Genomic DNA, 24,074 nt, shown 5'->3' on the forward strand with positions numbered 1-24,074 from the left:
CAGAAGACAGCCCTGGACAAAACATCTTGTCTACTCTCATTCGGCAGAATAAAATGCTGAATAAACTGCCCCATGTGCCATAGTCTTTACTATGGGTGCTAACTGATTCACATTTGGAAAAACACTTTTAGGTGTTGCGTGTGATTTGTTAGTGCCCATTATGTTAGAAATTATCTGTAAAAACAACCTGATGGTTTGGTTCCGGGCACAGAAATGTAATACAGTGAGAAAGTACTGCTGGTGCTTCTTGTCACAGTAAGATTGATTTTAATTGTAGGTTTATAAATGCAAACCCTACTGTGAGACTGATCTTTCCCGTGGTGTACAGTTGCGTCCGTCTACTTAATAGGGGGGTGTCAAGTCCTAAGCTTTTATCTCGTTCTTTGCCACAACAAAATCTTCTTCTTCAAGAGCCTTGATATAATTTTCTGCCTTGTAAATCAGCCAGGGATAGAAAGTGCCAGAGGGATGAGATCCATTTCTAACCTCTGCTGAGTTTCTCCAACAGTCACAAACATGTTGTTTCTCTATCTGATCATTGTCCTGGAGTCCAGGAGTTAAAATGCATGGCACAGGCCCACACTGAACTGCCTCCCACGCTTCTTTACAAGAGCCTTTTGTTACAGAGCTTACTGTTTAACAGGGCAGAAATTTCCATGAATTTCCACTCGCCGGATTATCCCATGGAAACGTGCACATTTTTTTTTTTCCGTTTGCATATGGTTTTCTAATTTACATCCACCCTGGAGTTGTGCCAGCGTTCCATAGTAACCCTTTTCATATAAAACAAACCACAACATTCCAGGGATCTAAGAAGAAAAAAAAGGTGTTGTGGTTTCCAAGCAAGAGCAAGCACTGGCACAAAGACATTGACTATACAGCGCTACAAATATAGAGAAGAAATATAAAAGAACTAGAAAGACTAGAGACAAGATCATTATTGAGTTGGAAATAGAGATAAACAAAATCCATTCCTAATAGAGCTTTAATTTACCCAGGGCTGCTTCAGTAGTATCATGGTACCTTCCAACTTAGAGGGAACATCCTTGTTCTCTGGGGTAATTCAGTTGATATTCATTTTAGGGGGTTTTGGCTTGTACATAATACTTATATGCTCGTATTTCTGATAGGAATGTTTCAGTATCACTCTAGCTTGTACCCTGCAAAAGGTTGTTATCTTCTTTTCAACAAAAACCTGTAGCTGTACCAGGAGTAACCCTTTAGAAGATTGACGTATCATATTGTTCTCTTATTGTGTTTCTGTTATTATGCTCTGGTGAAACAACACCCTGTGGGTAAACCAGGACTTGTGGCTTTTTCCCCAAACAATTGTAGTGTTTTTATTCAGAGAGTTGTTTATGTAGTACCATCTTTGACGGGGCGTAACCAGTAAAAAGGACCTTATCCTTGGTGTTTGTTTTAATGTGAAGTGGGGGACATGCGATTATTCAGTTACGTTTGGGGTTTACTGGCTGGCAGAAGTTTCCTTAACTTGTAATCAATACCATAAACAGATGGATTTGCAATGAGTATACATAACCAGGCAGTATTACCATCAATAGATGTTGTACATTGAGTTATTTGGGTAAGTTTCCTTTTTTAAAGTATGCTGTTAATCTTGGATATCTAAAACTATGGGGCAGATTAAGTAAGGTTCTAGTTGTTTTTTCCACGAAAATGTGAGGTTTCGAGTTGTGTTTTTTGGTCAAAACTCAATTTTTGGGTTAACAAAAAACAAGTTTATTTATAAATAAAAACACAAATCTTTCTAAATGTATTATACCCCGATCGTGGATATAGCAAGAATCTGAAAATACACCATCTAAAACTTGTCGATGTCATGTAGGGGTCAATGGCAAAGGTCCCTTGAACCATTTGAAGATGTTAACAGCCTGCATGATGTTCGAGTAATAATTCTAGCGATTCAAGTTTTTTCCCACGGAAAAGTCGATTCATTTGAGTTTCGCAGAATTGGGTTTTTCCCATTCAAGTTTTTTCTTAAATAAAATACCATTCGAGTTGTGAGTTCATTCGAGGTATAAAAAACTCTTAACACTCGACCTTTGATAAAAACTCATGGCATATTCCCATCTGACGATACTGGGGCCCCTGGGAATTATGAGACATGGATGGCTGCACCCAGATAGTCCTTACGAATATCTGCCACTGGGAATAAACATGGAAACTGTCACAGCATGCAGACTGCGTAATCAAAAAATATATCTTTGTTTGAATTATTGAGACTGAAGGTGGCCATACACTTAACGATCTGCCCATTTGGGTAGGTTGCCAAACAAACTGATCTTTTCTAGGATGAGCCAATTATTTTGCACCAGGCAGAGAATCTGTAGCATTGGTCTGAAGGTGCTAAACTGACAGTTTAAAACTGTCTGTATATAGGCAACTGAAGGGCTATGGTACATGGGGCATATTGTCCATTGGCGAACAGCTGACAAAATACCGTTGAATGTTTCCCATTCAGCCAACCATAATGTACCAGCCAGAGAAGCATTACATGTGCTGTAGAACCTGGTGTTGGGGTTGAGTTAATTACATGAGCAATGTCCATGTGTGGCCCTCACAACCAAGGTCCCTGTGATTATGAAGCTGATTCTTTCGTTTCACAGAGCCTTACTCTATACTGTAGTTCCATCAACTGGTCTGTGGTGTTTCTTGCTCATTATCTGCTCATCTTCTGGGTTCTGATTTGTCTACTACTCAGATTTCAGGTTTGATTTTACCTGCATCATCTCTGTTTTTACGATTCCAAAACAAATGAAGCTGACGTCTGTGCTTTTGAATGAAAAAGTGTTTGTTTTCTGCTGTTTTGATGTGAAAAAATTATATTGTTTTCATACTTTTTTTTATTCATTTATGTGTCATAGCTCCATCTACCACTCCATGACCCTGGCTAATTGCACACCTTGCAAACTCTTAAAGGCTAAATTACCCAGGGAGGATTATGGCATTATTCTGAGCAATTTACTGGAATATGAACTCTGAAAAAGAAAATAATTTCATTGTTATTAGTGTTCTGTTCACATGAACAATAGGTCAAACTATCTATTCTACTTGCTTTAGATGTTTCTTCTGAAATAGTTCTCTTGGGGTAGTTCTCTTTCTTGCTGGATTGAGCAGGGGGTGTCAGGAAACATTCCCTCACCTACATAACCATAGACTTTAAGGTGGGTTATTTATTAAAGCTCAAATTTTTTTGGTTGGGCTTTTAAAAGGCAAAACTCGAATTTTTCAGGGTGAAAAAAAACTTGAATTTTTCATACCCCGAAGCTGCTAAGGGTAAGGGCACACGTTACTATTTCGGGAGATTAGTCGCCCAGTGACAAATCGCTTCTTCTTCGGACAACTAATCTCCCCGAACTGCCTTCCCGACGGGTAGAATCTAAATCGCTGGCGGGATGGCACTCGGAGCTCTTCGTTTTCTGAAGTCACCTGAAGTTGCCTCACGAGGAAACTTCGGAAAGCCGAATCGATCTGACTGGCATCCCGCCGGCGATATACATTCTAGCTGGCGGGAAGGCAGTTTGTGGAGATAGTCGTCTAAAGAAGGACCCCTAAAAAAAACCCTAAATGTATTACAATTTACCACATCCACTTATAGGGGCAAATTTACTAACCTCCAAAAATTCGCCAGCGTTGGCTTTGCTCACATTGCAACACCTCACCAGGCGTAGATTCGCTAGGACAATGCTAATTCACTAAAATCCAAAGTTGCGTCCAGGGCGCCGAACACTGGCGAAGTTGCGCTAGCGTTACTGTGGCAAGCGAAGTGAAGTTGTGCTAGCGTTGCCTCATATGCATAGGCGGGAAGTTAAAGTTCAATGGACGTATATGTTGCAGCAAATACATTACATTACACAAGGCCAGGGAAGCTTAATAAAATAAAATAGAGTTGTTATATTGCCCTACACATGAGCCCAGTGTATAGTTTATGTGCCATATGTAGGGGGGAAGCCGTTTACCCCAGAAAAAATTTGATATTTTTCAGCCTATCACTCTGAAAAATGAAAAGTCGCCAGCGTTTTTTGGGACTTTTCAACTATTTTCTGAGGAACTCCTATCTACTCAATTGCACTTTGCCTGGTCTGAGGTGGCAAAGGCAAGTTTGGCGCAAGAGGTAACGTTCAGTAAAATCCGCATCTTGGTGAATTTGCGTAGTTACGTCCATTCGCCAGAGCGCAAATTTGCCATGCGGTAGGGAGCGAAGTACCGCCAGAGTTTATTTCCTTCGCTAGCGAATTTACGACAGTGACCGGCGAAGTAAATCGGCGAAGTACCGAAATGACGTCACGCTGGCAAATTAGTAAATCTGCCCCTTAGACCAAGCAGTTGAAACTTCTGTCTTGAGCATCTTACTGGAGAAGTTCGCTAGGCCATCATTTCTAAGCCATAAAAAATATACAGCAGCATTTTTCAGATCTACCCTTAGCTCAAAATAAGGGGCAGAACCATTAATTTTTTTTGTTATAGTCACCCTAATATAGTTATAGGAATAATTAAGGTAACATTTCACCCTACTTTCTCCAGTGGTCCACAGCCTATTTAACAGTGAGCTACACTCAAATGTAAAAAAAATTTTTTTTGGGGGGGTGCACCCAGGTCATGAAAAGAGTTCCAGGTGTTGCTAAATAACAGCTGTAGTTTAGTGTTGGGTGGGTTGGGGTCTGCACAATACCTTTTTTGAAAGTGGTGGACCGAACTCTGTCAACATCCCCACCAGCCTTCTACATCAGTGCACTGCGATTCCTCCTTATTACCTCTACCATTTCTATCTATATTGTGGTGCTTAACCTGATTCCTTCGGAGATGTCAAGGCAGGCATATTAGTAATGATGTCCCACCAGGTTGGGTTCGTTTTGAGTTGAGCGTGGGGCAACTTCATGTCAACCCTGCATCACTACTGTGTTTGTCTGTTTGGTTGTCACACGTGGACTAGCAAACAAGAAGCTTTGTTTAGAGTAAACCTGCATCTTTATGCCTCCAAAACTTGCCTCCAAGACAAGAATGTAAAAATGAACAACTGCGTTGAAGCCACTGGGAGCAAAATCAAAATGGGTGAAGAACAACATGTTGGTTGGGGAAGCTGCTTTACTCCATCATTAGTGTTAATTTACTTTCCCCTCTCATGTGCCTTTCCTATTCATTAGACCCATCTCTATGCCAGTGGTTTGAGTGTTGAGTACACAGTGGCTAGCTGATAAATAGAGAATTTCACCCACCACAACTATGTTATAACCTAAGGGTGGTGGTACACGCTCAGATTCAGGGAAATTAGTCGCCCATTGACAAATCTCCTCTTCTTCAGGCGACTAATCTCCCCGAAATGCCTTCCCACATGCAAGAATGGGAATTGTCGGCGGGATGGTATACGGATCACTTTGGTTTTCTGAAGTCGTCCGAAGTTTCCTTGGGAGGCAACTTCGGACAATTCGGAAGCAAAGCAATGGCACTCGGATTGCTTCGTTTTCCGGGAGATTTGGGAAGATTAGTCGCCCCACATTTATTGTGTATTATTGGCATGTGTATGGCAGCAGAGTTTTTTCTCCTGACCATGCTTTGTCTTAGAAAGAAGAGATAGCATACCTGCTAATGTAATCCAATATGATACAAGATGATATAGATCTCACACCACAAGTGCTGATGGTATAGATCTCATATCATAGCTGCAGAAGATATAGATCTCAACTGATGTATTTCTATTGGCAGCTGTCTGCTGGCACAGCTCAGAAGCCTTCTTCAGTTGCCAAAGGTATTTACCATGAAGATAATGACATAGACAATTACTGTAAGTTCTAATACATAGCAGAGCTTGTTTATTCATCCATGTCAAATACAAAAGGAATGTTTACTTCTCTGGCACGGCTTGGCTTGTTTTTCAACAAGTTTTTAAAATCTCATTTAGCTCTTTGCTTTGCCACAATGAAACCCAAACATCATGTGCTCATAACTCCCTCTAACCTTTAATAGCTTTCTTCTGGTAAACACAGTCCCGCTCTTTATTTTCATCATTCAGAATTCAGAAAGTAAAACCAGAAGCATTTTTGCGGATTCATTTTAGTTTTGTACTGGGGTTAAAGGAATAAGTTAGTATCCTTATATGGATATTTTCGAAGGGGCCAACCAGCTCGGCTAAGGATTCCTTCATCCCAAACTCTCAGGGAGGAATGTAACATCTATATCCAAAAACCACATGAAAGCTTTCTAATTTAGAACTCCATTTTATTGCAATGACACAATTGTTTTCGGCCACTGGAAAGCCAGCCGCAGTTAAAAAAAAAAAAGGGGGCTCCTGCAGTTTATACACTGACATTTCAGATACTCACGCCAAGAAGGATCTGGTTACGTGTAACTGGCTTGATCTACGCGGCTGTGGGAAATTCGATGCATGAAGTCCCTTTTAATAAATGATACAAATCTTTTTTTAAGCATTTCTCTTTTGGACGCATTAGACATTATTAATGGCTAAAGAATGAGACGAGAATAGACCAGGGCAAAATTGGAATTTGTTTATATTCTTATATATCTATGTAGAGAGACAGGGAGATGGACCTAAATCGCTTTCACAGGAATTCTGGAGATAAAGAAAAATAGAATTTTATTAGTCCAATGTTTTGGCCCTTCATCAGGAAAGCAAATCAAAAGCTGTTTATACTGGGGTTTCCATATAAACTCTTAAGAATAAGGATTGATGACAAAGTCCTAGGCTAGGGACTAAGGTCTGGGCACAACAGAAGACTCTCTAAAGCTCTGTCCTACACTGGCACTCAAGCTTTTTGGGATTAAGGGATACTGTCATGGAAAAACATGTTTTTTTCTTTCAAAACACATCAGTTAATAGTGCTACTCCAGCAGACTTCTGCACTGAAATCCATTTCTCAAAAAAGCAAACATACTTACATTATACATTAAAAGGGAAGTTCACCTAGAACTGAAGAGGTTGCTTGGATGAATGGTGAAACATTTTCAAGATTGCTCAGCAAGTCCCTTTGCTTTAGACTTTTTGCTACAGGTATGGGACCTGTTATCCAGAATGCTCGGGACCTGGGGGTTTTTCCAGATAATGGATCTTTTTGTAACTTGGATCTTCATGCCTTAAGTCTACTAGAAAATCATGAACATTAAATAAGCCTAATAGGCTGGTTTTGTTTCCAATAAGGATTAATTATATCTTAGTTGGGATCAAGTTCAGGCTACTGCTTTATTATTACAGAGAGAAAGGAAATCATTTTTAAAAATTTGGATAAAATAGAGGCTATGGGAGATGGCCTTTCCATAATCCGGAGCTTTCTGGATAACGGGTTTCTGAATAATGGATCCCATACCCGTACTATATATCCTTTGTCTTCAATTCATATTTAATGTGTTTTCGAATGGATTTATCAACTGTCCAGTTGATCTTAACAATTTCAATTGTTATCTGTTTTTTTGGGTCACTGCCCCAGTAACCAAAAACTTGAGCCCCAGTGAGGTTCCATTTTTTAAATTTCTTTCTGTTTTCTCTCCTGTTCATCTTGCATTCTGATCTCCAATCCACTGGCTAGTTGATAGGGCAGATACAGTAAGTGTACATAACTATGGTCTACATTATACTAAAGGTTCATTTAGTTGAAATGACCCCTCCAAGACCCATGAGTGCTCACATTTTCTGCAATATAGAGGGATACTGTATGTAAAAAAAAAATATGCATATGTTGTTTAGATTTGCAGGGAAGTGGATCATTGACAGTATTGTGTTCCAGTATAAATAGAATGTTAAAGTTAGTGATGGTAACAAAGATGCAGAGCTAGTCATGTAACATGTTGGATGGTGGCCAAAATACAGGTAAATAATCAAGATCAACAACGTGGCCTTAATTCTGCAATGCACAGTAGCATGTCCAGTCATTTGCAGATACCACGGGCCACTGGCTGACTTGGCCACTCCAGGTGGGATCAAAACTGCCTGCCAAACCCATATCAAATCAGGTTTCTGCTTTTTAAATATGGGCAGCCTAAAGCTGCAAAGTACTACATAAAGGTACCAATAATATAACACGAAATGAAGCACACGGTGGCCTACTGATCCTGATAGATATCCATGTAATATGGATATTGGTTGGTTTGAGGATTAAACAGGTTTAAACATTTAGGGGGTGATTTACTACACCTCAAATTTTTGTGATCAAGATTTTTTTTTTGGCAAAAACGAAATGAAAATTTTTCATGGAAAAAAACCCTGACGATTTATTATACCCCCGATGCTGGAAAAAGCCTGAATCCGAAAATCCTCCATCTCAGACCTGTTGAGGTCCTGTATAAGTCAACGGTAGAGGCACCTATCTCAATTTGAAGTTATCATGGTCTGTTCTGTGTTTAGTCTGAAAATCTGACATTTTCAGGGTTTTTGGGCAAAAACGTGAAAAAAATCAAGAGATTCAGGAAAAAAGCATGAAAACTGTGTATGATTCGGGGTTTCACTTGATTTTATCGAGTTTTTTCACTATCTGATTATATCATGGGAGTTTGGTCGAGCTCTTTTTTATTAATATTATAAGATAAATTCATATTTTAGTAAATAAGCCCCTACATATGCCAATGATCGGCCAGTGCATGACGCATAGTCAGATGAAGAAGTGAAGCGAAGCCGCAGCTCCTGTTTATTTTCTTTGCATGAACAATAGACTTTGCTAAAGCATTTGATACAGTGCCACACAAAAGGTTACTGGTTAAATTAAGGAATGTTGGCCTGGAACATAGTATTTGTACCTGGATAGAGAACTGGCTAAAAGATAGACTACAAAGAGTGGTGGTAAATGGAACATTTTCTAATTGGACCAGTGTTGTTAGTGGAGTACCGCAGGGCTCTGTACTAGGTCCTTTGCTTTTTAACTTTTTTATTAATGACCTGGAGGTGGGCATTGAAAGTACTGTTTCTATTTTTGCAGATGATACTAAATTGTGCAGAACTATAGGTTCCATGCAGGATGCTGCCACTTTGCACAGTGATTTGTCTAAATTGGAAAACTGGGCAGCAAACTGGAAAATGAGGTTCAATGTTGATAAATGCAGGTTATGCACTTTGGCAAAAATAATATAAATGCAAGTTATACACTAAATGGCAGTGTGTTGGGAGTTTCCTTAAATGAGAAGGATCTAGGGGTCTTTGTAGATAACACGTTGTCTAATTCTGGGCAGTGTCATTCTGTGGCTACTAAAGCAAATAAAGTTCTGTCTTGCATAAAAAAGGGCATTAACTCAAGGGATGAAAACATAATTCTGCCTCTTTATAGGTCCCTGGTGAGGCCTCATCTGGAGTATGCAGTGCAGTTTTGGACTGCAGTCCTTAAGAGGGATATAAATGAGCTGGAGAGAGTGCAGAGACTCAGTGCAACTAGACTGGTTAGAGGGAGGGAAGACTTAAATTATGAGGGGAGACTGTCAAGGTTGGGGTTGTTTTCTCTGGAAAAAAGGTGCTTGTGAGGGGACATGATTACACTTTACAAGTACATTAGAGGACATTATAGACAAATAGCAGGGGACCTTTTTACCCATAAAGAGGATCACCGTACCAGAGACCTCCCCTTCAGACTAGAAGAAAAGAACTTTCATTTGAAGCAACGTAGAGGGTTCTTCACAGTCAGGACAGTGAGGTTGTGGAATGCACTGCCGGGTGATGTTGTGATGCTGATTCAGTTAATGACTATAAGAATGACTTGGATGATTTCTTGGACAGACATAATATCAAAGGCTATTGTGATACTAAGCTCTGTAGTTAGTATAGGTATGGGTATATAGAATTTAATTAAAAGTAGGGAGAGGTGTGTGTATGGATGCTGGGTTTTCATTTGGAGGGGTTGAACTTGATGGACTTATTAGGCCGTGCGTGGGTCCCTCCAACGGGCTTCCCTGATTGATATCTGGCCAAAAGTCAGACAAATGTCGATCGGGCAGGGTTAAAAATGCAGTCGGATTGCGGGCACATCTGTCTGTTGATGCGGTCCCGCTATCCAACCACCAGTATTGCCTACATTATGATCCGATCGTTGGGCCTAGGGCTAACGATCGGATCAGCTCGATATCTGTCACCTCAATGTGGGCCACTCGTTTGACAAAATTGCGCCTCAGTTTAATATCCAGAGATTCCAGATCCTCAAAAAACCTTGTGATATATGCTAGAAAAGCTCCATGTTTAAAATATCCCACCTTTCATTTGGCTTCTGCTATCAATTTTTAAATTGTCCTGCCTTCATAGAGACTACTTCTGACCTTTCTCTAAGATTTTATTTCTCAAGAATCCACGCCGATGACATCTTTATTATTATCCTTAATTTATTTATAGCCCTGACACTTTTAACATCTCGCTCGTGTTCTTTGGTTGACCAATCTTTGTCTTGGGTTAATTTTAGCAAATGTTTGATCTTTTCGGTGACAATTGTAAAGGTAACCCTAACCATGTTCTGTCCTTTATCCCTTGTTCTTCCTCCTCTCTCTTGGGACTTGCAGCAGGTACAATCGGCTTGGACTTCCGTTTTCATCAACCATTTGACAACACAATGGAGACTTCCCCCGCCTGTCATGGCTGGTAAGAAGAGACACTTGCAATGTGCCTGTGAGATGCTGACACATTTCTTTATATCTCTCACACAAACTGACAACTATAAATACCCTGATAGTTCATATTGCAGTTGTTGTAGTGTGTCTGTGGGAACTATTGATAGTTTGGCTCGTATTACCACAGGCGCCACTGCTTCTCCTGTTTTTGTATTTATGAAGTTTCCAGTTAGCTCATAGGATTGTGTTACCATTGCGAGATCCAAGAGGAGAAGGCTTATCCCTTTCACTCACGTCATTGTGAAAGAAATAGCCGCCCCTGCAAACCTTGTGGTTAACATGTAGGCCAAGGGAATGGGAGGTTAGAGCAGCACCAAATCTCTTCTCTCAACACTGCACTCCCTATAGAACCTCGTGCAACTCAGGCTTCCTCTTCAGGGTGCAGGAGATATTGCTCAGTTGTGATCACCATGTATAGTTATTATCACTCATCCTACATTGCATCATCAGCAGATAATTACTATAATTATACTCTCCAAGGTTGGACATTTTAACAGTGTGGCTATTACTATATACATCAGCCAATCATGAAGCAGTAGAGATGAGTAAGGACCAGTAAGGTACAAAACATGGACAAGTTACAGCATGCAAATACTTATTTTTACATTTAAAGGGCATCTAGATCCCTCATCTAAACTTTGTACATGCCTATAGCTCAAGTTAAGACTGTTTTACATTCCTAGTGATGATGAGTATCTCACCGGGGTCCATACGTTCTACCTACAGGCATTCCTTGCCATTGGCATGACCTGCTTTGGTTTCTCAAGGATGTGTCCTTATAGTGTACCTTAGGGCTAAAATAACATTAATCTGAAGTGAATTCAGCTGTGTTTTAAATTGAAAATGGGCCATACAGGTACTTGGCCTTGCATGTTTCAGGATGTGAGAGGAGTTTCAGAACAGGATCAGGAGAAAATAGTGAAGTGGAAGCAAAAGGCAATGGGGTCATCAATGAAGCTTCCCAGCCATATTGTACTTGCTGTTTTATACATGTTTTTGCTGCTATCAGCTGTGTTTCTGAGGCGTCTCTTGCAATGCCGCCCTCTTACCTTTGCTACGTAGGGGTCAGGGGCAGTCGCAGTGCCAGTACGGAGAGCGCAATAGTACGCACTAGAAAAGTCACATTTCTGGTTTAAAAAACGGAAATTCGTCTCTTAAAGGTATCAGGAGCAGCATTTTGACCCAATGGTAACCCGCCTGGTGCTGCTACCTGAGGCAAGTTTTTTAACTTGCCTCATTGGTGCATCGCCCGTGGCTGCTATACCCTGCCCAGAATCTAGCAGGCTCAACGCTCACGTGATAGCAGCCTCGACTCCAACCAACACCTAACTATATGGGCGGAAGAGAAGTGATTGACACGGCAGGGAGGCTTTGGTCCCACTGCCATTTACAGATGCCATTTACTGATTGTAGTGATGCCCACACTGCCGCTGCGCCGCATATGTGTTCACGTTCCATGGACCGCACAGTATTTTATTAAGCTACCACAAGTCGCATATTAACTAAAGCAAGGGCATAGGGGCCCACCAAGGATGGGGCCCATCGGGTTTTTTCCCGGGGTCATGGCAGGCCAATCCCACCCTGTTCCCAGCCCTAGCAGATGCTCACAGTGGGGCCTTACTCCAGGAATTTTGTATTCCTGAGCCTTACTGCTTGAGTCCCTATACAGACAGGTGTAATGGATTGCTAAAAGAAAGGGAGTGAGTCCTTCAGGCGAGGAGCTGCTACTGTGCACACAGACAAGAAGGGGTGATGCAGGAACAGGATCAAGAACAGGGTGACATGGGCAAAGAATCCAGATCAGGCAGGAAAGGGATTAAGCAGGTGATGAACAGGACTGGAACAGGGTGAAGCAGGACAGAACACACGATGAGGATGGGACTGGATCAGGACTGGATACTAGGCTGGAGCACAAGTGAACAAGGGAACAGAGGCACAAACAAAAGGTAGGGTGCAGGATTAAAGCAAGAGTGGGCTTTGAGGAAGGCTAGCCATATAAAGGACAGGTTTAGCCCTGATTGGCTGACCATATCCAACCAGTAAGGTTGCTGGGGTGAAATAATGAAACCAAGGAAATGGGTGGAAGGGAGATTAACCCATGCTGGCTGCTCTACCAGCCTAGCGGTTAAATTGAGCAGCCAAAAATCAGATAGTCCCAGGTTCAAACCACAGCAGAGCCAGTGGGTGGCACAACAGGGTGCTAAACATTCTGGCATCCTCACTGGAGCCTCATGCTGCTCAACTAGCTATTCTGATCCGGACTCTCACTCTTATACTGAGATATTACAAATATCTCCTAACACTGTCTCCTCCCACTGAGGTCTAGCTGTATAAGCCTAACGGGGACTGTCTGAAGTAAAGGTGAGCAAAACCTTTACCCTCCTACACTCGTGTAATCTACAATTAACCTTTGTGATTGGATGTGGTGACTGCATTACCCTTAGTGATTTTAAATGCTGGGAAATTCCCTGCCACTCCATTGAACTGAAGAAGCCTCTTGGAAGAGCAGTAAATCAGTGACTTATCACTGCTCGTTACTGTATATCATAATCTGGATAAATAAAAACCTCCTTAGACATAATCTTGTGCCCCTGCATAAAGTTGCACCCCTTTAAACCAAGCCAGCTTGATAAAGGGCCAAGGACAGCCTGAAATGTTGCTATAATGCCTGCAAAATGATGCATTAAAGGTGTTTTTCATTTAAAGAAATGTAGTGGTGGTGTTCCAATTCAAAATTGTCTGTACATAAAAGTGGAGAGTGGCTAGTGGGGAATGTTGCACTGTGTTGGAAGCTGGAGATCTGTTGTGCTGACTACTTCTGCTTACCCTTTAAACTAAGAGTGGGGTTATTATGGTCCTTAGCTTATGAAATTTTCCATTTGGCCAGACTGCTATCTGCTCTGATATGGATATTACCATATAAGAACCATAACTGCACAGGTTTTAAAGTTAAGCAGTTTTAAAGCAAAATAGTTTTACATTTTTACAGCTGGTACGAAGTGTAAGGGACTGCTACTTGTTGTTAGGTAGTTGGGGGTTACTGATCCCGGGCAAACTGCACGTTATTTATATAATAAAATGTTGCCCCATAATCTTTATATACTCATGTTATGTGCAAAACCTTTGTGATTAAAGAAATGTGCTGTAATCATCACATCTACAGTTAAGCGTTATCTAATCACGGAACTTCTGCAAAACCAGAATTCGCTGGAACTTAGCAGAACAATATTGTTACAGTTCCATATCTTATTATCTATGGCTTACTCAGAATTCATCATCGTCATTTGCTATCAAATAGGTTTTTTTTGTGTGTAAAAACTGGGATGGATAGTCACACTCCCTTCCCAGAGACTATTATCCCACTGTTACTATAGACACCATCTCTCCCTACTATACCTGCTATCCCACAGTCACACTCCCTTCCCAGAGACTATTATCCCACTGTTACTATAGGCACCATCTCTCCCTACTATACCTGCTATCCCACAGTCACACTCCCTTCCCAGAGACTATTATCCACTGTTACTATAGGCACCATCTCTCCCTACTATACCTGCTATCCCACAGTCACACTCCCTTCCCAGAGACTATTATCCACTGTTACTATAGACACCATCTCTCCCTACTATACCTGCTATCCCACAGTCACACTCCCTTCCCAGAGACTATTATCCACTGTTACTATAGACACCATCTCTCCCTACTATACCTGCTATCCCACAGCCACACTCCCTTCCTAGAGACTATTATCCACTGTTACTATAGGCACCATCTCTCCCTACTATACCTGCTATCTCACAGTCACACTCCCTTCCCAGAGACTATTATCCACTGTTACTATAGGCACCATCTCTCCCTACTATACCTGCTATCCCACAGTCACACTCCCTTCCCAGAGACTATTATCCCACTGTTACTATAGACACCATCTCTCCCTACTATACCTGCTATCCCACAGTCACACTCCCTTCCCAGAGACTATTATCCCACTGTTACTATAGGCACCATCTCTCCCTACTATACCTGCTATCCCACAGTCACACTCCCTTCCCAGAGACTATTATCCACTGTTACTATAGACACCATCTCTCCCTACTATTCCTGCTATCCCACAGTCACACTCCCTTCCCAGAGACTATTATCCCACTGTTACTATAGACACCATCTCTCCCTACTATACCTGCTATCCCACAGTCACACTCCCTTCCCAGAGACTATTATCCACTGTTACTATAGGCACCATCTCTCCCTACTATATCTGCTATCTCACAGTCACACTCCCTTCCCAGAGACTATTATCCCACTGTTACTATAGGCACCATCTCTCCCTACTATACCTGCTATCCCACAGTCACACTCCCTTCCCAGAGACTATTATCCCACTGTTACTATAGGCACCATCTCTCCCTACTATACCTGCTATCCCACAGTCACACTCCCTTCCCAGAGACTATTATCCACTGTTACTATAGGCACCATCTCTCCCTACTATATCTGCTATCTCACAGTCACACTCCCTTCCCAGAGACTATTATCCCACTGTTACTATAGACACCATCTCTCCCTACTATACCTGCTATCCCACAGTCACACTCCCTTCCCAGAGACTATTATCCACTGTTACTATAGGCACCATCTCTCCCTACTATACCTGCTATCCCACAGTCACACTCCCTTCCCAGAGACTATTATCCACTGTTACTATAGGCACCATCTCTCCCTACTATATCTGCTATCTCACAGTCACACTCCCTTCCCAGAGACTATTATCCCACTGTTACTATAGGCACCATCTCTCCCTACTATACCTACTATCCCACAGTCACACTCCCTTCCCAGAGACTATTATCCACTGTTACTATAGGCACCATCTCTCCCTACTATATCTGCTATCTCACAGTCACACTCCCTTCCCAGAGACTATTATCCCACTGTTACTATAGGCACCATCTCTCCCTACTATACCTACTATCCCACAGTCACACTCCCTTCCCAGAGACTATTATCCCACTGTTACTATAGGCACCATCTCTCCCTACTATATCTGCTATCTCACAGTCACACTCCCTTCCCAGAGACTATTATCCCACTGTTACTATAGGCACCATCTCTCCCTACTATACCTGCTATCCCACAGTCATACTCCCTTCCCAGAGGCTATTATCCCACTGTTACTATAGGCACCATCTCTACATGCTATATTTGCTATCCTATCAGATGGGTGTATAGCAAGGCCCAATATTTTTATCATTCATCAACATATGCCATCTGCTATCAAATGAATTTGGTTTATTTGCTTGATGGTCCCGGGTGTTTTTTGTATGTGTATTGAAGATGATTATGGACTGACTGATTTTAGGATTGACTGGATAAAGTAAACTCACTGGCCCATTACAATTTTGTTTCCCAATAAGGTGCATGCAATTAGAACAACAATCACTTTGGGGGTCAGTAATAATATATTCCCCATCCAAATTGCCATTTCTCTTTTGGGGGGTTTGTGTGCCTTACCCTGTATCGGTTTGCTGAGTGTTTGGAAATGCTGAACTTGATAGACTTGTCTCTTCTTTCACCTTTACTATCTTCCTACTGATCTTTTTATGAGAGTAATTTCAGACAGTGAATGGTAATGGCAGGTGCCAGACAGATCCCTCAGCTGTATGCAATACATACAAAAGTGGATCTATGGCTGAGCTTGTCACGGACATGTCACCTTCAGCTTGTTGGAGGGCTCATCTTATGCTTGTACTTTATAGGCCCACGCAGACTCTTGGGTTTCTCTAGTCAGGTTCCGGCATGTTTAACGACCTCTGTGCTAAATCACTAAGCTTGGACATACTAGACATCTTGTCATACGTTCTACAAAAACACCTACCAGCTCTTACTGTAAGTCCAACTCCTACATGTGTTCTGTTATTGCAATGCCATTAAACCTGGGTCAGCAAATTTACACCCACAGCTCAGTCACATCATGGGATCAAAAGTAATGGTGCCATGCTGCAAGCAAGTGGCAGATCATTTTATTATACTGAAAATCATACAAAAAAAACTTCTTTTAATATTCAGCACCTTAGAGCAGTGTAGTTGGCATATTATCTTGGAGCTTGTGCCACTGGGAGTTCACATTGCCCTAAATACAGTTGGATTATGTGCCCCTCCATTCTCTCTCAGCAAGCCCCTCCCATTTCATCTGATTTATCTATGACTCCTCCTCTGATGCCCTGAGATGGATTTGCTTCCTGGTTCCTAGATAGAGCAATAAATAACTAGTCAGGATAAATGTTATCATGGTGATCTTTGATTGTCCCATTTCATTGCTGGTTTAGGGCACAACAGAAAGGGAATTTGCCCCACGCCCCAAGTTTAGAGGGGTTCCTTGCGGATAGGGCACAGAGAAAAACACAAAGGACATATATTCTGCAACAGTTGTCCAACCAAGCTTTAACTGTTCAGCTGTTGTTGTGCTGCAACTCCCAGCATCCCAATGAGAGCTGAAACAAGACAGAAGACAACTTAAAAAGACAAAAAATATTAAAGGAATACCGTCATGGGAAAAAACGTTTTTCCAAAAATGTTAATAGTGCTGTTTCAGCTGAATTCTGCAGTGAAATCCGTTTCTCAAAAGAGCAAACATATTGCTTTATATTTAATTTTGAAATCTGACATGGGGCTAGACATATTGTCAGTTTCCCAGCTGGCCCCAGTCATGTGACGTGCTCTGATAAACTTCAGTCACTCTTTACTGCTGTACTGCAAGTTGGAGTGATATCAGCCCCCTCCCATTCCCCCCCAGAAAACAACAGAACAATGGGAAGGTAACCAGATAGCAGCTCCCTAAAGGTGGCCATACATGCAGAGATCCGCTTATTTGGCAATGTCGTTAGTCGAACTCTCCCTGATATGCCCAGATTGAGGTGGGCGAAATTGGGAAGATCCAATCGTGGGCCCTAGGGCCCAATGATTGGATCATAATGCAGGCAATACGGGCGGTCTGATCGGGAGGCCGTATCAACGAACAGATGTGGCCGTGATCCAACAGAATTTTTAACCCTTTCGGCCAGATATTGATCGGGGAAGCCCGTCGGATGGCCCCACACATGGGCCAATAAGCTGCCGACTTGGTCTGTCGGCAGCTTTTATCGGCCCGTGTATGGCCAGCTTTAACACAAGATAACAGCTGCCTGGTAGAACAACACTCAGTAGTAAAATCCAGGTCCCCCTGCGACACATTCAGTTACATTGAGTAGGAGAAACAACAGCCTGCCAGAAAGCAGTGCCGTCTCTTGAAAGCACATGACCAGGCAAAATAACCTGAGATGCACCTACACACCAATATTACAACAAAAAAAACTATAGTTTCTGGTTCAGGAATTACATTCTAATTTGTAGAGTGAATTATTTGCAGTGTAAACAGCGTAATTTAGAAGTAAAAATTACATCATAAAAATCAAGACAGAATCCCTTTAAATAAAAGCAAACTGGGAACTTTTGTTTTGCAGAATAGGAAGTTACAAGTAAAAAGGGAATTGTTGGTGTGGCTTTAATATCATAGGGCTGTAGTAAAGTTCTGGCCTGGTTTACCACCTACCCCTTTAGAACTTGCCCACTAAGCAGTGAGTAGAATTTAAGGGGCTTTGGTGCAAAACAGCCTCTTCCTACTTATCCATACCCCCTGTCTGCACCAATGTCTTAAGCTTATCACTTGGGTCCAGTTCTTACATGTGGGGGCACATTTACTAAGGGTCGAATATCGAGGGTTAATAAACCCTCTTATTCGACCCTTGAAGTAAAATCCTTCGAATATCAAATTCGAAGGATTTACCGCAAATACTATGATCGATCAATTGAAGTGAAAATCGATTCGAAGGATTTTTCTTCAATCAAAAAAACCTGATGGGGAAGGTCCCCATAGGCTAACATTGTACCTCGGTAGGTTTAAATAGCCGAAGTATGTAGTTAAAGTTTTTTTTAAAGAGACAGTACTTCGACTATCGAATGGTAGAATAGTCAAACGATTTTTAGTTCAAATCGTTCGAGTCAAAGTCATAGTCGAAGGTCGTAGTAGCCTATTCGATGGTCGAAGTACCCAAAAAAGTTTTTTTACTTTTTACTTCGAATCCTTCACTCGAGCTTAGTAAATGTGCCCCTTAGTATTGACTAATTTTGGCATTTATTTTAGCCATGGGCCAATTGTTGAAGTTGAAGCCTTCCCTAGTGCCAATATTCAATACAACAGGTAATCACAGAAGACAAGCAGAAGTGACAATTTCTGCTATAACCAAGACCTCTCCCCATTTGGGTCACATAATTTGAGACTGTTCATCGATATCACCATTGCTAGGTGAGATATTTCCAAGCCATTCTTGCACTTTAGTTCAGCCGAGACATTACATTGCCAGTAAGTCCAGACTCCAGCCCTGGCATTTTTAGTACACAGAGGCCCAAAACAAGGCCAATAAATGATGTCTATGGCATCTTACAGAGGTCCCTTTGACATTTGCCAGAACTTACAGATTGCGAGAAGGGGACATTGAAACCTTTTGCCATTTTCCATGATTGTCACCAGAACTGTACTTTGCAGCTTTATCATGGATTTATTATGCATTACTGCAGGTATCTGCTGTGTGGAATGCCGATTGGAAGGGTGTGATTAGAAAGGTATGCCTCTCTGGCTACCAGCCATGTGTTATTCAGTATCTGAGTTCATAACATGAACCTATACAAAGCAACACAAAATCCCCATGTTTGTTCAACAGCTTGGTTTTCTGCAGATTATAAGAAAAATAGGTGGTGTTTAAAGCCACATGCATACAGATATATTGCACCCAGTGCACTGCAAGTTTTGGCTGATACTCTCCGAATGTGACCACAGCACATGTTTGGCACCTGCACCTTTACTTCTAGACCAGGTCTGATTATGTCCCAGTCACTCCCCAACTTCACCCCTGTCTAGAGTATAAATCCTGGACTCCCAGAAGATCCATGTGGTTTGACAGGTCTATGTTAGGTCTCTTGCTCAGAGGTACAACTTAAAATTAGGCCCATGCTTCTATTGACACTTTACATTGACAACTACTTCTCCTGCTCTTTATAATTATTGAATGAACACTGAGTGAGTCCCATGCTTGAATTGGCAGTTTGATCACCATGTACCAGAGCTATGCATGATATAGTCCTTGAGATGTCATCTCTATCCTCAGACATCATTTAAGGTCTAATGCGCAAGACATCGGCTAGTTCCATGTTGTACCTCCTCCTATAAACACGGGTTTCTCATCCATGCCTTTAAGTTACCTTTAGCTAATCCTTTTTCTGAAGTCTGACACTCTTTCTGAAGCTCAACACTCTGCGGCTGCAACAGTCTTGTCATTTTCAATATCTATCATCATCTATTATTTTTAAATCTAAAAACCTATAGCATCCTAATGAGATGCGTGTAACGTATGTATTACTACCAGGGGCGTGATTACAGAGGAAGCAGACCCTGTAAATATTGGTAAAATAAGTCAACCTCTAGACATTTTGGGGACTATCTAGTTATGCCACTGCTTACTACATGCTCACACCTTTCCAGCCCACTGGTTTGGTAGAACCTTGAGTTGCGTTAGTGAGTGTTCAACATCTAACCTAGGAACATTATATGCTAGGCCTTTATAATGACTCTTGGGAACTGTTATTGATCACATAGTTATTAAATAACAGATGACGAGATGACCTGGATAACCAAGATCACAGTCAAGAACCTTGTAGAGAGAGATAAACCAAACAGGAGTTTAGTCTTGAAAGTAGAACATTTGGATAAGACACAGGCCTCACACCATGCAGTAGTAATTGGCTTTTTGGTACAGGTATGGGACCTTTTATCCAGAATGCTCAGGACCTGGGGTTTTCTGGATAATGGATCATTCCATCTAATGAAAATAGGACTAGATGCTTTAATCACATAGAAATCCAGCATCAGTAAGGGCTAGTCCACACGAGGAGATTCGAGGAGATTTTTTTCGCCTGGCGACTAATCGCCTCGTCTTTTGCGCGGTCCCAGGATTAGGACCAGGTTTACCCTTTCACGACTATCTCCCCGAACTGCCTCAGCGTTTTTCCCCATAGGCTGCAACGCAAATTCGCCTGCGCTAATGCACACGCAGCTATGCGTTTTCTATAATCGCCGAAGTTGCCTCACTGTTGCCAGGCGACAAAATCTCCCCGAATCTCCTCGTGTGGCCTTACCCTAATAGTGCTGGAGGTGCGGGCATCTTGGTAATAGTGGGATGTTGTTATAATACATAAAACAGGGTGAAAGAGAGGATACATCTGCGCAGGCTTAAAATTTAGAACATTGCTAATTTTCCATTATAGCTACAGTATACAGATGTAGTTGTTTGTATCTCTTAGTAGAAGTTTCTCAGACTTTCCAGCAGGGAAAGGCCATGATTGGTCAGGATTAAACTGAGAGCTGGTCAGCCAATCACAAATTAGAGGATGCTGAGAATGCTTCCTTGCTTTGTGCAAAGACCCCCAGAAGTGAATGTACCAGTAAGACTATGCATCTGATAGGAGGCTGTCAGTAGACCCTATCTTAAGCTTTTCATCTGTCCACATGGAAGCCAAATGAAGGGGGGGGGGAGGGCACAGACTTTGGCTTCCAGGTGTCTGGCCAAGGCAAATAACGGCCCGGCAAAGGAAGGGCGTGGACCTAAGATAGTTATCTTTTACTGGCCTATTGCAGTTAGAATAATGACAACAAAACTCTGATGTGGCACTGTGAGTCACTAGGCTGGTTCAAAGTGTGCCCATATAACTATACAACCCTTTCAGCGAGAATGTCCATAAAAAAGAACATGACTTTTTTCTATTATCTGGCCTTGGAAATGCTGATGAGAATTGTAGGTTCCAAGTGCAGGAGTTGTGTCCATGTAAGAACAGTTCACTTCCTCCAAGTCTCACTCTAATTCCCCAGATACAAAGTTTAGTGCCACATTGCTAGAGCCATGGACATCAGACATTGAACTTGCATTACATCCAGCATACCTCCCAACATTTTGGAAGTAAAAAGAGGGACCAAATTTTTTTCCGCACGTAGCGCAGTGAAAATGTTAACCACGCCCCTTTCTGTGACCACACCCCCTAATTACCGTGTTCATTTTTCAGGTTATGAAAGTTTGAAAATATTTCTCCTTATCTTAACTGTTTTTTTTGTGTCTCAAAATTGTTACAAAGTATCTTATTTGCACCTGTTAGCTATGCTCTTTGCTAAAAGCCAATTAAGTTAGAAAGTTTGTTTCTTTTTCGGGCTGTTCATTGCAGAGAAAATAGGGATTTTCCAGTGCAAATGAGGGACTGCAGGTTGAGCTGTCAAAAGAGGGACTGTCCCTCCGAAAAAGGGACAGTTGGGAGGTATGCATCCAGCATGAATAACTTATTTGAGTAATAGCTGATATGTAAATTAAATAAATATTATCACAGTAGGTCTGCGGCCGATCCCATGTATATCTAGTGTCATTTATCTGTCTGCTCTTAAACTTGTAATTTAAAGGGCCTATAGACTTTTATTTATGTATTTTAACTTTGCACAGAGAGGTATCATATACCTACGCCAGTATAGGTACCCCCATGTCGTGTACCATACAATATAACAGGTGCTTGTTTAGTATTTAGAGGCCCTAGAACTTCTCAACAGCTAAACAATGATGACTGAAGTTCTTACATGCCTCTAGTCTTGTCCTACCAAGCGGAGGAAGAAAGCACTAGTAAATAAACCAGTAAAAATAGCTCTATTGTAAATGAAAACATCAAAAGCATTTTCGCCTCTGAACGTCGTCATAATAATAATGCAGCAAACGTCTCGAGACTGTTCTCTTGTACTTTTATTTTAAGCAACAGAGGAGGGTCCAAGGACAACACGGAGTCACAGTATAAGTAGGATTTATTGCCTGAAATGCTTGGTGGGGCATGGGCAAAACAGATTTTGTAGATACCAATTATTTATTTACAATAGGACACTCATGTTACCATAAGTTCAACCTGGTCTGTTATCCTCACTGTTACTTTAGAAACCATCTTCCCCTGCCATAGGGTTGCCACCTGGCCGGTATTTTACCGGCCTGGCCGGTAAAAATGATGGTTGAGCCCAATGTTATTAATAGGAAAAAAAGATAAATATATAGGAAGGTCTGTATTTTTTTCCAGAAAAGGTGGCAACCCTACCTGCTGTAGGACTTCCCAAGACTATTATGGCAAAGAGAAGATTGCTGCCAATTTATATAGGCAATGATCTGCTGCCTGCACAAGCAAGAGTAGAATTTGAAGTATCTTCTCCTACCTATGGCTGCTGCTGTTTAAGGCCCTTGTATGAGCAGGGACACTTTTTGGATCAACCCAAGAAAGCTGCAGGTAGAAGATTGTTCTCTTGTAAGTTCTCTGATGAAAAGGACTGAACAGTGAGCCACTCAGAGTAACATAGTAAGTTAGGGTGAAAAAAGACACATGTCCATCAAGTTCAACCTTAAAGAGATCTTGTCATCGGAAAACATGTTTTTTCAAAACGCATCAGTTAATAGAGCTGCTCCAGCAGAATTCTGCACTGAAATCCATTTCTCAAAAGAGCAAACAGATTTTTTTATATTCAATTTTGAAATCTGACATGGGGCTAGACATTTTGTCAGTTTCCCAGCTGCCCCTGGTCATGTGACTTGTGCCTGCACTTTAGGAGAGAAATGCTTTCTGGCAGGCTGCTGTTTTTCCTTCTCAATGTAACTGAATGTGTCTCAGTGGGACATGGGTTTTTACTATTGAGTGTTGTTCTTAGATCTACCAGGCAGCTGTTATCTTGTGTTAGGGAGCTGCTATCTGGTTACCTTACCATTGTTCTTTTGTTTGGCTGCTGGGGGGAAAAGGGGAGGGGGGCGATATCACTCCAACTTGCAGTATAGCAGTAAAGAGTGACTGAAGTTTATCAGAGCACAAGTCACATGACTTGGGGCAGCTGGGAAATTGACAATATGTCTAGCCCCATGTCAGATTTCAAAATTGAATATAAAAAATCTGTTTGCTCTTTTGAGAAATGGATTTCAGTGCAGAATTCTGGTGGAGCAGCACTATTAACTGGTGCGTTTTGAAAAAAATGTTTTTTCCCATGACAGTATCCCTTTAAGTCTATATATAACCTGCCTCACTGCTAGTTGATCCAGAGGAAGCCTCTCCAGTTTGCTTTAGAGGGGGAAAAAATCCTTACTGACTCCAAGGGGCAGATTCACTAAAGGGCGAATTGTCGCCAGCAACCGATTCGCACAAATCGCACCACTTCGCCAGGCACAAATTCTCTACCACTACTATAATTAACTAATATGCGAAGCTGCGCCATGAGCACTGAACGTTGGCGAATTTTGCTAGCTTTACTTCGGCAGTGCGACCATTTCATAGCGAGGACGCAATAGCATTTTTTGCGCCTAGCGAAAATTCACTATTGA

The 24,074-nt window shown here is 41.7% G+C and overlaps 1 long non-coding RNA gene across 1 annotated transcript in view; it reads left to right on the forward strand.

The window, feature by feature from the left end:
* The first annotated feature begins 9,885 nt into the window (after positions 1-9,885).
* Positions 9,886-24,074, forward strand: part of LOC108699355 — a 29,646-nt gene continuing 15,457 nt past the window's right edge. The window contains exon 1 of the long non-coding RNA XR_005963564.1: positions 9,886-10,579. This is a non-coding gene — a long non-coding RNA (uncharacterized LOC108699355). The remainder of the gene's footprint in view (positions 10,580-24,074) is intronic.

The sequence above is a fragment of the Xenopus laevis genome, chromosome 8L (assembly GCF_017654675.1).
Source record: "Xenopus laevis strain J_2021 chromosome 8L, Xenopus_laevis_v10.1, whole genome shotgun sequence".
NCBI lineage: Eukaryota > Metazoa > Chordata > Amphibia > Anura > Pipidae > Xenopus > Xenopus laevis.